Genomic DNA, 14,597 nt, shown 5'->3' on the forward strand with positions numbered 1-14,597 from the left:
GTCCTTGCCATTCCGTATATTTCTTGAACTCATTCATCTCATGTGTTGACCATTGTCTAGAGTACATTAGTGGAGCCAACTTAGTGGTAGGAGAGAAGGTAGAGGAGGAGTTGTTGAGGGTAGATGAAGTTGAAGATGAGGGGATCCCTTTGATTCCCGAAGTATTAGCCGTTAGTGATGACACCACCCAACCCCCACCCTTAGAGCTTAAAGTTCTTCCATCTCATTTAGAGTACGCTTTTCTAAGGGAGGGTTCCGAGCTACCCGTTATTATCTCATCGAAGTTGGAAGAAGGGGAGAAGTTGAGGTTTTTGGAGGTGTTGAAGGCCAACAAAGAGGCCATTGCATGGAGGTTGTCCGACATTAAGGGCATAAGCCCTTCTTATTGCACCCATCGGATACTCATGGAGGATGATTACAAGCCGGTGGTGCAACCCCAAAGACGGCTCAACCCCAATATGCAAGATGTTGTGAAGAAGGAGGTTCTAAAACTCCTAGATGACGGGATGATATATCCCATCTCCGATTCACCATGGGTTAGTCCCATTCAGGTTGTCCCTAAGAAGGGAAGGATGACCGTTGTCATGAATTCTAAGAATAAGCTTATCCCTTCTCGTACGGTCACGGGTTGGCGTGTGTGCATCGACTACCGAAGGTTGAATGATGCCACCCGAAAAGACCATTTCCCATTGCCCTTCATCGATCAAATGTTGGAGCGTCTCGCGGGTCAACAATTCTATTGTTTTCTCGACGGTTTTTCCAGGTACTTCCAGATCCCCACCGCCCCGGAGGATCAGGACAAGACCACCTTCACATGCCCCTATGGCACCTATGCGTACCGACGCATGCCATTTGGGTTGTGCAATGCCCCAGCTACCTTTCAGCGGTGCATGGTTGCCATATTTCAGGATATGATTGAGATTTCCATGGAGGTTTTCATGGACGATTTTTCGGTATATGGTAACTCCTTTGATGAGTGCTTGAAGAATCTCGAGAGAATGCTAAGGCCTTCAACTTCTTAAAGGAATAGCTTGTGAGTGCACCTATTCTTGAAGGAACAGCTTGTGAGTGCACCTATTCTTATCTCGCCCGACTGGAGCTTGCCGTTTGAGCTCATGTGCGATGCGAGTGACTATGCCGTTGGAGCGGTATTAGGACAAAGAAAGGATAAGCACTTTCACCCCATATACTACGCGAGCAAAACGTTGAATGATGCTCAAGAGAACTACACCACCACGGAGAAAGAACTCTTAGACGTAGTCTTTGCTTTCGACAAATTCCGCTCGTACCTCGTGCTATCCAAGACCATAATTTTCACCGACCACTCCGAGTTGCGTTTTCTTTTTCAAAAGAAAGACGCCAAACCCCGAGTTATTCGGTGGATTATATTTCTTAGCGAGTTTGATATTTAGATTAGAGACAAGAGAGGGGCCGAAAACGTAGCAGCCGATCATCTTTCACGTTTAGAGGACCCTAGGAGAGAAGAGATTCGTGAGGAGGAGAGAGGAGACATATTTCCTCACGAGTCTATTGAGTTTGTTGAGGCCGAGAAGGAGGGATTGCCTTGGTTTTGTGACTTAGCGAATTATCTTTCTAGTGGCAATATTGTGACAGGAATGACCACACAACAAAGGAGGAAGTTCCTTAGTGAATCAAGGAAGTATGTATGGGATGATCCTTTTCTCTTTAGAATAGGGGGAGATAGGATACTTAGATGATGTGTGTCGAGAGAGTAGGGTTTGAACATTCTTAAGCATGTGCATAAGGGCCTCACGGGAGGACACCATGATGCATACGCCACCGCACAAAAGGTGTTTGATTGTGGCTTTTATTGGCCTAATGTACTTCGTGATGCCGTGGAGTTCGTGAAAACATGTGATGCTTTTCAGCGAACAGGCAACATTTCAGCCAAAGATGACATGCCTTAAAACCCGATCCAAGTGTTGGAGGTTTTTGATGTTTGGGGCATAGATTTCATGGGACCCTTTCCCGTCTCCAAAGGGAATCGTTACATACTTGTGGCCATTGACTACGTGTCTAAATGGGTTGAGGCTCAAGCTCTTCCCACGAATGAAGCCCGAGTAGTGTTGAAGTTCCTCAAGAAACTCTCTTCCCGTTTCGGTACACCTAAAGCTTTAATTAGTGACCGTGGTACTCAATTTTGCAATGCATTGATGGAAAAATTGCTTGCACACCACGGAGTCACTCATCGTTTGTCTACCGCGTACCATCCACAGACGAGTGGTCAAGTGGAGAACGCTAATCGTGGTATCAAACGTATCTTAGAGAAAACCGTTGGTAAGAATAGGAAAGATTGGTCCGACAAGCTTGACGATGCATTGTGGGCATTTCGAACCGCTTACAAGACGCCTTTAGGAACCACGCCATTTATGATCGTCTATGGAAAAGCTTGTCACCTTCCCCTAGAGCTAGAACACCGAACACTTTGGGCATTAAAAACCGTTAACCTTGACATGACCGAAGCCGCTAGGAAGCGGTTCTTTCAAATCCATGAGCTTGAGGAGCTTAGGGATGCGGCTTATGCTCGATCGTTGGGAATTAAGGAGAAAACGAAAGTTTCACATGATCGTAAGTTACGAAAGGTCAAAGAGTTTAGCAAGGGTGATAAAGTACTTCTCTACAATTCAAGATTGAAGTTGTTTGCGGGGAAGTTGAAATCGAAGTGGTCGGGACCGTATATGGTTCATTATGTGTTTCCGTACGGAGCGGTGGAGATTATAGATGAATCGGATGGCCGAAGTTGGAAGGTGAATGCCCACCGTTTGAAGCACTACATTGGAGGAGCAATAGACAAGAACGAGATGGAGGAAACTTCTCTCGAAATTCCATCAAAAGCCGCCACTTAGTGCTTTGGGGTGAAATCCCAAGTGTAGAGTATGTACCGTTTTTAATTTCATCAATTTTCGTATTTTTTCGTAGTTTTTCATGTCTTTGTTTTGTGTGTTTGAGTAATTTTGCAGGAGTCATACCATCGAGGAGCTGAATTTGTGAGGAAAACGACATTCCAGGTAAGTCCCAACACTTAGAAAAAATTTGGGATGGTTTTGGGAAGGATTGGTAAGACTTGAAAAATTTTCGAAGGCATAAAACTTGAATTTTTAAGCAACCATTTGTCAAAAACGTGCCTTCGCATGACGCCACAGCAAAACAGCTTCACCGTTGCACGACGCCACCCCTCAGTTCAATTTTTTGCTTTTGAATCGTGCCGTCGCGGCACGCCACAACACTTGACCCTATCAGTCGCGTAACGCGACCCCGTACTTGAACCGTTTTTCTTGGACCATCTCGTGGTGTCACGCAACAACATCACTTACTTACCCTAGCGCTACGCGACCGCCTCATAAAACGAGTAAAACCCCTTTCCCAGCTCCTCTTTTCCCCAAATTCACAAACCCTTACTCTCTTCACCCCCATCGCCGAACACCACCTTTACCACCATATCTCACTCAAAACCCCACCATTTTCCACCATCTTTACACCCCTGTGATCGGATTTCGAAGCCGAATAAAACCCACCAAAAATTTAACCATTTATCCGGCTGTTTGCTCCGATTGGGACCTCACCATTCATGAAAATTTTCAAGTTTTCTTACAAATTTCGACGTCTCAGGTATGTTTTTCCTGTTTAAGACTTTTATACTTAGTGATTTGAGTCGACTTTTAGTCCTAGTAGTGTCAAGTGAATCGAGATTATCTCATATGTTTCGCATCATGTTAAGTCAGTTTGTCGGTTCTATGTTGAGTCCAGTTTTGTTTTGTTTCGTTGCGAGTCCCTTATGTGGTTTAGTTGTGTGAATTTAGTGGTCGCATTTTTTGGGTCAGTCAAGTCAATTTCGAGTCGACTAAAGTAGGGGTTTTTGCTTGTCATAAGCTAAGTATAGATGGTTGTTAATGTCGTTTAAGGGGTGCGGCTGGCTTGGTTTGGGTATGTGCACACGATGTTATGTTTATGCTTAACTTACCATTGCCGTTGTGACATAAAAATTCGGTCTTTGGTTTCAAGTTATAACATGGGTGCGGATGGTTATGGTTTAGGCAATTTGAACATTGACTTGCAGATTTGTGATGCCACCTTGCTATTATGACATTTGATAGTCAAGTCTCGACTTATGTCTAGCGTAGAGTGGTCATGATTAGTGTCGATGTATAGGTGCGGGCGGTGTCGGTTTGGTGTTGTTTCATTGATTTGATTGAGGATTGATTGGTATGGGACATTGACGCGTAAAGTTCACACCTTGCACAATGAAACGAATTTTTTTGCAACGATAAAAACCTCCTTTAATTAGGCGGAATTATTCAACGTTAAAATCTGTTTTGAACTAAAAATCTGAATTGGTGCAAGGTTGGACTACAATGTCTTGGTTAGGCACTAGGGTTTAATTGCAGACAATTAAAGTGCCGAGGGGGGTAGTGTACATTGAGTCCAAGTTAGAGTCTTTATGTTATTTTTAGTCATTTTTAGTCTAGTTCGAGTCGTTTGTAGTTGGTCTTGGGTTTACTTGCACGTACAAGTGATTTAGGCTCGCCCGTACTCATTCTCCATTCGGGCGAGTTTAATTATCACTTTGCATTTGTAAAAGGTAACCATGTTTTTATTTCAACTTTATTTTTCAGAATTAGCCGCGAATGAAATGCTATACGGCTATTCCAATTTTTTCGAAAAATTTTGTAAAAATTCAAAAAAAATATATAAAAATTTTCAAAAAATTCAAAAAATTTAAAAAAAAATTAAAAATACCAAAAATAGTTTGTGTTACTGATTGTTTGCTTGTTTTGTCTTGATTAATATCTGTTTTGCAGACATGGCTAGCAGCTTACGTAGTGGTAGGGCCCGAAAAAGAGGTGCGGATCAGACAGCACCACAACAGGATCTGATTCCACAGGAGATCCTGATTCTTTAGATAGGTTCTGATGATCCAAAGTTGAGAAAAATTACGTACCAAAGGTCTCATGAGTTTATTCCGACACATAAAGTTAATCGACTCGACCACCCAATACTGCAGTTCGAGCCAAATACATCTGAGTGGGAGAAATATGATAAGTTGAGAAAAACGGATTTGCTTCAGCACAGGGTAATAGACTGGACATGGTTGGAGGAAATAGGTTCAAGGCAGGTAGTGTTGGACCTTCTGGGTCCAAAATTGACTAATGCATTGGAGTGTACGCCGAATCAGTATGAGGAGTTGGTGTTGAAGTTTCACAGCACATGGAGACACAAAGAAGGAAAGTTTGATGATGAAAAAGCTGTGTTCTTTCAGTCTAGGTAAGCAGGTGTTCGAGATGAACATGGTGAGGTTTGCCATTGTGTCGGGGTTTTATACTGAGGAAGAAGTGAAGCAGCCTGGTTTTTTTACTAGTTTAAGAGGTGCTTATTCTATTGTGAGAGATCACAGTGTTGGAGGGGCTGAGCTGCGAAATTTCTGGAAGACGATTTCCGACCACCCATTCACAGTTACGAACCTGATTACTTCGGTTCGTAACCTAGTTTATAGGTATGTTTTGAAGATCTTGTCAACTACATTGGTGGGGCGAAAATCGGGGGGAAATAAGGCGAATTGGATCGAGTTGTTCATTCTCATGTGTCGGATGGAGAACAGGGAGATGAACTTAGCTACGGTGTTAGCGAACTCATTCAGCAGGGGACGTCGAGGTGGTCATTGGGTTGGGTTGGCTATGGGCCCCTATATTTCTCGTATTGCACAAAATTTGGGGGTGTTTGACAAGTATGTCCCCCAATTTCTACATGAGGGGCTGAAGACGATGACGTTTGGGGTAAAGGAGTTACAGCAGGCTGGGATAGTGTCGTATACGGAGCCCTACGGCTGGGAGCCGATTAGGAAGGGACCGCAGGTGCAGCCGCCAAAGGGACATCCAGCTGAGGATGTGATGATTCAGATTGTCCCTACACATCGACAGAGGCCACCACAGCGACATGAGTTGCCGGCGCAACAGTATCCGCGTAGGCATCCTCCACCTGAGCCACTTACTTTGCAGTCGTTCTCTGGCTATGTGGAGCAGAGATTCGACAGGTTGGAGCATCTTATTCAGTTGATTCAGTTGGGTCAGGAGAGGCAGGATGATGCTCTCCGGTACATGATGAGCACGCACAGCATGGGGATTCCAGACTTCTTTCAGCCGAGACAGCAGGGTGGCTCGGCTAGTGCTGGTGAGAGGTTTGATCCGGATCCTCCATTCCGTGTATTTGGTGAGGGTAGCTCTGGTGCAGGTAGACGACAGGAGGGCAGTGAGGAGACTGCCAGCGAGCATGATGAGGACTAGTGTCGGGATGATGAGGATGCAGCAGCCGACTATATTTTTTGTTTGATTTTTCTTTTATGCTGTTTTTTGATCCTCATTTGTTGGTTTGTACTTATACTGATATACTTTAAACAGGTTGGTTGGGCAGGATGGTTTGGGTTGTGTTTGGAACTGACACTTTTGATGATGTATATATTATGATCTTTTGGGTAGTGTTTGCTTATGATTGATAGGTTCATGTTAGTAGCCGCTTTCGTTCACGTGTCCGAGATTAGGAGTTGTTTGCTGAGCGCGTTTCGAATTGGAGGGCTTATGTGGAAACGACTGGCACTTTGACAGTCTCACATATTCAGCTAAGTCGTTTCCCTTGTATTCTTGTATTTATTTATTTATTTTGTTTTTAGTTTTTAAGTTTTTTTTAGGTAGTTTTGAGTCGTATTTCCGTTCTTGCATTAGGGACAATGCAATCTTTAAGTGTGGAGATGGGATACATGTAAATAATCGAGTCATAAATATGAAAAATACAAAAAAAAATTAAAAAATCCTCAAAAATCCAAAAAAAATAAAAATCAGAAAAATGTGTTTCGAATAAAGAAGTTAGCAAATAAAAAGCGGAAAATGATAGAAAAGATGAGTTTTTATTTGGGTTCGAATAATAATAATATGAGATTAAATAAATCGAGCTTGTGTCTAGTTAGGGATATGTGAATAGGCCCGGGTTTGGTTTAGGTCCCTTTGAGTTAATATACCTTAATTGTCAGTTTGCTAGTGGGTTTTCACCTGGGAAATATGGGAAACTGAAACCGCCAATAAGAGTATAAGGGACACTGTTATAAGTTAAAACCGTTAGAATTTTTGATCTAGAAAAAAAATAGAGAAAAATGAGCTAGAAACTGAATGAAAGTAGCGCAGTTCTATGTATTCTGGGTTGGGGATAGTGACCTTACAACCGGATTACCTCTAGGATGTGTGTAATCGAACTTGCAAAGAAAAGAAAAAGTACCGAAGCCTAAGTAATCCGAGTTGGGGATAGAGACTCTACAGCCGGAATGCCTCTTGGTTAGGGAAAACAACGTCTACGCTCATTAAAAAAGAAAAAAAAAAAAGAAAAGTGATGAAAAAAATGAAAGAAAAAAAATTGATTTTAAATTCTCTTGGTTTTGATATAAGACGGTTGGGAATTGGTCCAGTGATCGTTCCTTTCGTTCTATAAGCTTGAGGCGGGATTAGGTGGACCGTAGATTCTAGCGTGAGACCCTAGGTAGATTGACCGCATTTAAATTAAATTCACATGATAAGGGCTTAAGACCGGACTTGGGTATAAGGGGACAAATATATTCGCAATCGGGGCTAATGCAAGTTTTGGTTTTAATAAAATATAAATATGCTTTTGAACCGAGTGACTATTCATCTCTGATTCCGTTGCATAATTCTTTTTCGAGGACGAAAAAAGAGTAAGTGTGGGGATATTTGATGTATTGCAAAATACATCTCTTATTCGTGTACAATTTGTATAGTTTTCGTTATATTTAGTTCTGTTTTCATTAGAATGTGCATACTATTGATTAAATCTCGTTTTACGGGTCATTAATGCTGAAAATGTTGAAAAAATGATGAAGAATGAGCTGATTCTGGGAGTTAGAATTATTTCTGGGATTTTGGAGTTGAAGCTGATCAAGAAACGTGACATTCTATGAAGATTGAGGGCTCGCATCGCGCCACGAGAACCCATATATGCTGTCGCGCCCCGCTACAATATTTAATTAATATTTTTGGTGTTTCAAGCCGTCGCGCTACGCGACTGCCTAAGGTAATACCCGTCGCACGACGCGACGGGGGTGTTTGACGACAACCATTCGTTTGACCAAGGGGTTACGTATATAAACCCAAGAAACTCATTAGAAAACCCTAGTTACGAATTGAGGCAATCATAGGCGAATTTCAGAGCATTCTTGGAGCAATTTTGAAGGTTTTGAAGCATAGGGGACGAAGAATTGAAGACTTACTCAGGTTTTTTAATTCCTTGTTTGTTGATTTCTTTTTTGAAATTCGTTGTCATGAATTCTTACTTGAACATCTTTACTTTGTTTTCTTTATTTAACATGCTCGGCTATACTTTTAAGCCACCTAGACTATGATGAATGGATTGATATAAAGTTTTAACCTTTTTCGTCAATTGCATGTATTTTATGGGTTAGTTGTGTTTAGTAAAAAGTTTGGTTTATTGATTTGATGTGCATGCGTACTTTAATTTGGTTTCTTATTATCAATTGCTTCGCATGAATCTTAGTGGCTCTCTGCTACGGAATAGGTTCATCCTAGATCTTTGACTGTGTGTTTTTGATCTTTATGGAGAATTGGCCAATAAACCCTAGAAGTATTTGTTAGTGATTTGCTAGATTCTAGTATTCCACTAGTCCTTATAGCTAGAAGGTGCGGGGCTATTGATAGGTCTTACCCGGCGAATTGTTTTAGACGGTCTTTGGAAAAAGTTGTGCCTTAGTTGCCCCGTCGGTTTATTAGTCTATCAAGTCAAATTGAGAAACCTAAACTACCCCAGATCTATAATTGGAAAAGAGTAGGTCAATATTAGGGTACTTACACAATAACTAGACGACTGGAAAAAAGTCTAATAACCGGTAGGATTAACAGCCTAGGTAGTGCCATAAGTTTCTCCTCGAGAAGGGTTGAGAGGATTAGTTGGTGTCTTAATAGGTTTAGTATCATAAGATCTCGGTTCCATAAATCATGCAGTTAACTTAATTGGTAAATTCTTAAAATCAATCCAGGATTCTAGTCTAGGTGGTCTCGTTCATCATATAAGAAAAAGTCTTTGCCTATTTCGTATTAGTTTAATTTTAGTTCATTAATTAGTTTAAATAGATTTCCTTAGATTTTCAGTAACCCCCCCCCCCAAAAAAAAACAATTAAACAAGTTTGAGTCGTGTCTGTCAGCGTCTGTTAGAGTCTAGTTAACGTGATTAATAGAGTCTCGTGGTTCAATATCCGGACTTCCTTAGGTTATACTACAGTGATCGGTACACTTGCCGATTGTGTGGTTTAGGTCGAGTCTAGATTTAAAGCTTTTTAGTGTCTAGCTTAGAGAAGTCTAATTTAGTTAATTTTAATAGTCTGTTTAGCACATATCAAACATCCTCAGCTCACTCAAGGAACGATCGACGAGGAAGAAGGTCATCAGTGGAAGACTCCTTGGTCAACTACGTGTACGCCTTGCGAGAAGCCATCGATGAAATGACAGGAGTAGAGGAAGCCTTGATTGACCATATTAATCACTTGACGGTGGGATTAGAGGGGCACCTTCGAGAAGTCAACCTTTTGCACCAAAAGTTGAATATTCTTGCTTCTCCTCCTATGGTGCCAATCGTCGCACAAAGGGAGTGGAATGTTGTGCCGGAAGTCATTATTCCGACCGAGTGGTATGTCATGCCCCCGGAACCCCCTCTAGACATATTACACTGGGTCTCGGTAGCCGTCGCACCTCCTCCACAGACCATCGTGGAGAATGAGCCCGCGGTCTTCCTTCCTAAGGAGATAGAGGAATGGCTCAATGACATTTAAAAGACATCCCTCGGTTCCAAGTTCTACAAAACCCTTAAGTACCGAAAAGCTATTTCCGGGTTTTTGACATTCCTACAATAAGGGTAGAACTCCTTAAAATGATTTTCTGCATTACTTGGCCTATCTATCCTAGGAGCTTTTTAGTTTTTCATTTTTAACTTTATTTTAGGATCCTTTGTAATTGTCGTTTTAATGATGATGGTTTTTAAGTATTAAATGGTATTTGAATGATGTTGTAATGGTTGAACGCACTCAAAATGGTGGATGTTACCAAGTGAACCTTGAACCCACACCCCATGCACAAAAACAGAGCCTCCCGACAATTCTTCTTCATTACAGCAAGTTCAGCACGGGGCCGTGCTCAGCCCAACACGCCCACGTGCCCGAGGTTCTGCAGAAAATGCCCAGTTCAGGTAACTGGACACGGGGCCATGCTCACTGAACACGCCCTCGTGCCCAACCTTCTGTTTAATATGGTACTGGCGATCTGAGCACGGGGCCGTGCCCGGACCAACACGGGCCTGTGGCCAGACGCCCAGTAACAAAAATTTTGTTTTTCAACACCTTTTTACACATTTAATCAACCTAAAAACTTATTTTTGGGACACATTGAGGACAATGTGTAATTTAAGTATGGGGGGATGCTAAAACCTTGAATTTTGCAAGTCCTAATAACAAGCCTTACACAAAACTCTATTGGAACCACTAATTACCCCAAATTTTTTCGAAAACTTTTCAATTTTTTTTACTTGTCTTGGTTTAATTTGGGAATAACAAGTTCTAAAAAGGTTATATTTTTACAAATTTACAACCGATAGCGTCGTGATAAAAAGAACCAACATAAGAAAATTATGAAACGGCATAACAAATCTAGTTAAAATTTGATTATACATACTTGATCACATTATAAACCCATTCCCACAATAAGTGAGTTTTGAGCCTTTATTGAGCATACAAGCATACATCTTTAAATTAAATGCTTAATATTCGTTTCTTGTGTGAATAGCCGCTTGGTTCTTACGACTCTAGAACTTGCCACGACGATATATTCCCGGTCCTTACCAAGTTAAACCCAAGTAAGTAAACGATAGAGGCATTAGGACTAACCCTTTTCCTTTCAACACCATTATTTTTTATTTTTCTTTATCACCTACCCAAAATCCCCCTAGTTAAACCCTTTAAGCCTAAACATTTTCGTTTCTAAACCCACAAAACAAACACCCTTTACCCACCAAAACCTTTTTCTTTTCAACCCTTTATTTTAGTAAAAAGCTCAGTTCTCTCGTGACATTTCTTTATCAAAAAAAAAAAAAGAAGTCTAGCAATAAACAAACAAATTCCTTAAAGAAACTTTGTTTGAAAATGCTTAGTTTGAATAAAAGTCACAAAAACAAAAGGTTTTATGACGATCGACGCTTTTTACGCTTTTAGCCCTTTTAACTAACCACTAACCCAAAACCACCTACCTTTAACCCAAGTCCTCTTGATATTTACAAAGGTTTATAGTTAAAAAGGAGGAGGATTGATTGCTTGGCAAGCATATGGTAGAAGTAAGTTCCATACCGGTCTCGAGTGTTTCATAAAAATACATCTTCAGCCGAGTATTGAGTGATCTCCCGTGAGGTATGTGAACTTGTATAAATGGAATTTTAAAGAGGCATGTTATGCCCAAATAAGTAATTTCTCTTATGAAAAGTTGTAAATATATCATAACGAATAGGATTGTAAATATTATAAAAATAAAACCCAATAAAGATCTTGGATTCTCGACACTCAAGACAAGCCCAAAACACTTCTCTTCTACCCATTCCATTTGGGTGTGTAAGCCACATAATAAAGAGTTTTGCCTGAGGACAAGCAAAGATTCAAGTGTGGGAGTATTTGATGTGTGTAAAATGAAACATATAAATTACATCAAATGAGGCACAAAAGTAACCCTTTTTTTAGTACTAATGTTGGAAAAATGTGCTTTTGTCTTCCTTTTGTATTTTCAGGACCAAATGAGCTTAAATGAAAAAAAGGAACAAATATGCAGCAAAAACTAACATAAATACAAAGAAAAGGAATAAACGTGGCATGCCCAACCCCTTGACAGCATCTCCCCAAGCAAAAACAAGAAACAGAAGGATGAACACGGCCCGTGCCCAGCGGACACGGGGGCGTGGCCAGGTGTCTACAGAAATGGACAAAGCTGTAGAAGCTTATATTCCTACCACGGGGGCGTGCCCAGCTTAGCACGGAGCGTGGTCAACGCTAAGATTTGCAGAATCTTGCAAATCTTGATAGTACAGATACGCTTCTGCACACGGGGACGTGCCCAGCGAACATGGGGTCGTGTGGAGCCTAATGCAGATAATTGAAATTAATAAAGAAAGAGAAAGAGGATGGCCACGGGGGCGTGTCCAGCGGACACGGGGCCATGGCCGGGCTTATGTTCAGGCTATAAATAGAGGTGCTTGGCTCACTTCAAAGGCATCCCTTGGCAAACCACCTCTCTCCCACTTCACCACCACTCCACCACCACTACAACACCCACATCCACCACCATCATCCATCATCCACCTTAGAGTGTGTGTAGTTGTCTCGAGATTCAAGATTGATCGTAAGAGTTCTTGTCAATCAAAGGTCATGTTTGGCTAAGTCTCTTACATCACTTGGTGAAGACAAGCATTTAATGTATTATTTTGATTTTTTAAATTTTCGCACTTTTTTGGTTTTCTAAATTCTTGGAGTTGATGTGCTGGTTTGTTGGTTTGTTGTTCGTTTTCAAGCCGAGGGTCTCTCTAGAAGCAGCCTCTCTATCCCTATGGATAGAGGCAAGGTCTGTCTACATCCCACCCTCCCCAAACCCTATAAGTAGCTTTGCTATTTGTGGGACTTACTGGGTATGGTTGTTGTTGTTGTTGTTATTGCACTTTTTTGGTTTTGTATTAATGACTTTAATAACTAGTTTCTTATGTTGAAGGTGAAACTTCCTTATCATTTGTCCGTGGTGTCTTGACATTACTTTACTGTCTATATAAAGTAAAAGATTTTCACCATTCATATCTCTACGGTCTATATAGAGATATGTTGGCTTCCTGGTCGGGGGTTAAAGGAATGGTTTGGTAAGGTTCTTTCCTTGTTCAGTGTATAGATCCTGCAAGGACCTGGGTCAAGCTTACTAGGACCTCCTTAATACCCACTGGTATTGGATGGCGAGGGGGTGCGAATGGCTTGATCCCCTCATATGTAAACTACTATTAATACATTAAACTGGCTACTTGGGATTGTATCCCTGCTGACTCAAACCACTTAGCCGAGGGTAACGTCACCTTCAAAAGAGGGGCCTAGCACTAATTAATTATCCTTCAATATTCCGACCCTTTGGGATTGTATCCTTGCTGACTCAAACCACTGGGTTGAGGGTAACGTCACCTTCAAAAGAGTGGCCTACTACTATAACTAAGATAATCTCTTAAAAAGTGCAAAAGTGCGGAAATCATCAAAGGTTACATTAAAGGCGAGTCGGATCCAAGTGATTTATCTTGTCTATCTGTTTTTATTTTATTTTTATTTTCTGCATTTTAGTTTTTATTTTTCATCTTTCAAACATTTTCTAAAAATTTTGATTTGATTACGTTGAGAATAAACCAGTACTAAAAGCTCTTGTGTCCTTGGACGACCTCGGTATCTTACCAACGCTATACAACGCTCACGATGGGTGCACTTGCCCATGTGTGTGTTTAGTGTTAGTAGAATATCGTGTTTTATAAATTTAAAACTTGACTAATGTGTAAAATGGGCTTAAAATATCAATAAAAATATAACACACCTTACACACACCAAGAGTCTGCCAAACAGGTCCTTGCGGACCGTAAGACCTAAAAAACAGAAGTTTCAAAATTGTCACTTTTAGTCCCTGTAGTTGGGTTGTTTGTCATTTTATGCAATTTCTTCAACATGTTGAGTGTTAAAGTATTCTAAGCCTTGTATGAGTATGTGTATTGTATGAATGTGTATGAACATTATCCTAAACATGAATAAACGTCAATTATGATTCGGTTTCATATACAAAAGGTGCATTTAACGATTGATTGCATATTTAACGATTGAATGTAAATGTAACACGTATGTATAAAAGTATGAATTCCATTATGATCATAGCCCCAGATTACAATATGGGAAATGAAATACGAATACAAGTTTCCAGAAATAGAAATACGATTATATCTTTCTAAAAATAGAAATACGAGAATATGAGGCGTTACAAAGATCTTAAAGAAGAAGTTTATATGGAAGCGCCACATGGGTTCTTAGAAAATTTCAAGGATGGTGAAGTATGTCATCTGAAAAAGGTCTGTCTATGGCTAAACAGTCCCCTAGAGCCTTGTTTGGAAGGTTCACCTTTGCCACGAAGAATTATGGGTTCAAACAAAGTAATCCGGACCATACTTTGTTCCTCAAACAACGGTAGGGTCACACGCTGTAACAACTGCCACTAAAATCCATAATTAGGATGGTAATTAGCTATTAAGAAAACCCTAATTGAGAAACCCAAGTAATTCTGCACTAACCCTAAAATTTCCAGAACAATCAGAATCAGGATCAGGGCCCCTAAAACTCAGGGGGGGCAAAACCCTAGTTACGATTATCTAAATAACTTGCTGGCCGTTTTGAATTTTACAAATTTATCAACTCAGCTAAGTTACTTAGACACGAAGCTACCTATAGAAAATAGGTGACCACTCGCGTAGCGCG

Source organism: Helianthus annuus, chromosome 10 (assembly GCF_002127325.2).
Source record: "Helianthus annuus cultivar XRQ/B chromosome 10, HanXRQr2.0-SUNRISE, whole genome shotgun sequence".
Lineage (NCBI taxonomy): Eukaryota > Viridiplantae > Streptophyta > Magnoliopsida > Asterales > Asteraceae > Helianthus > Helianthus annuus.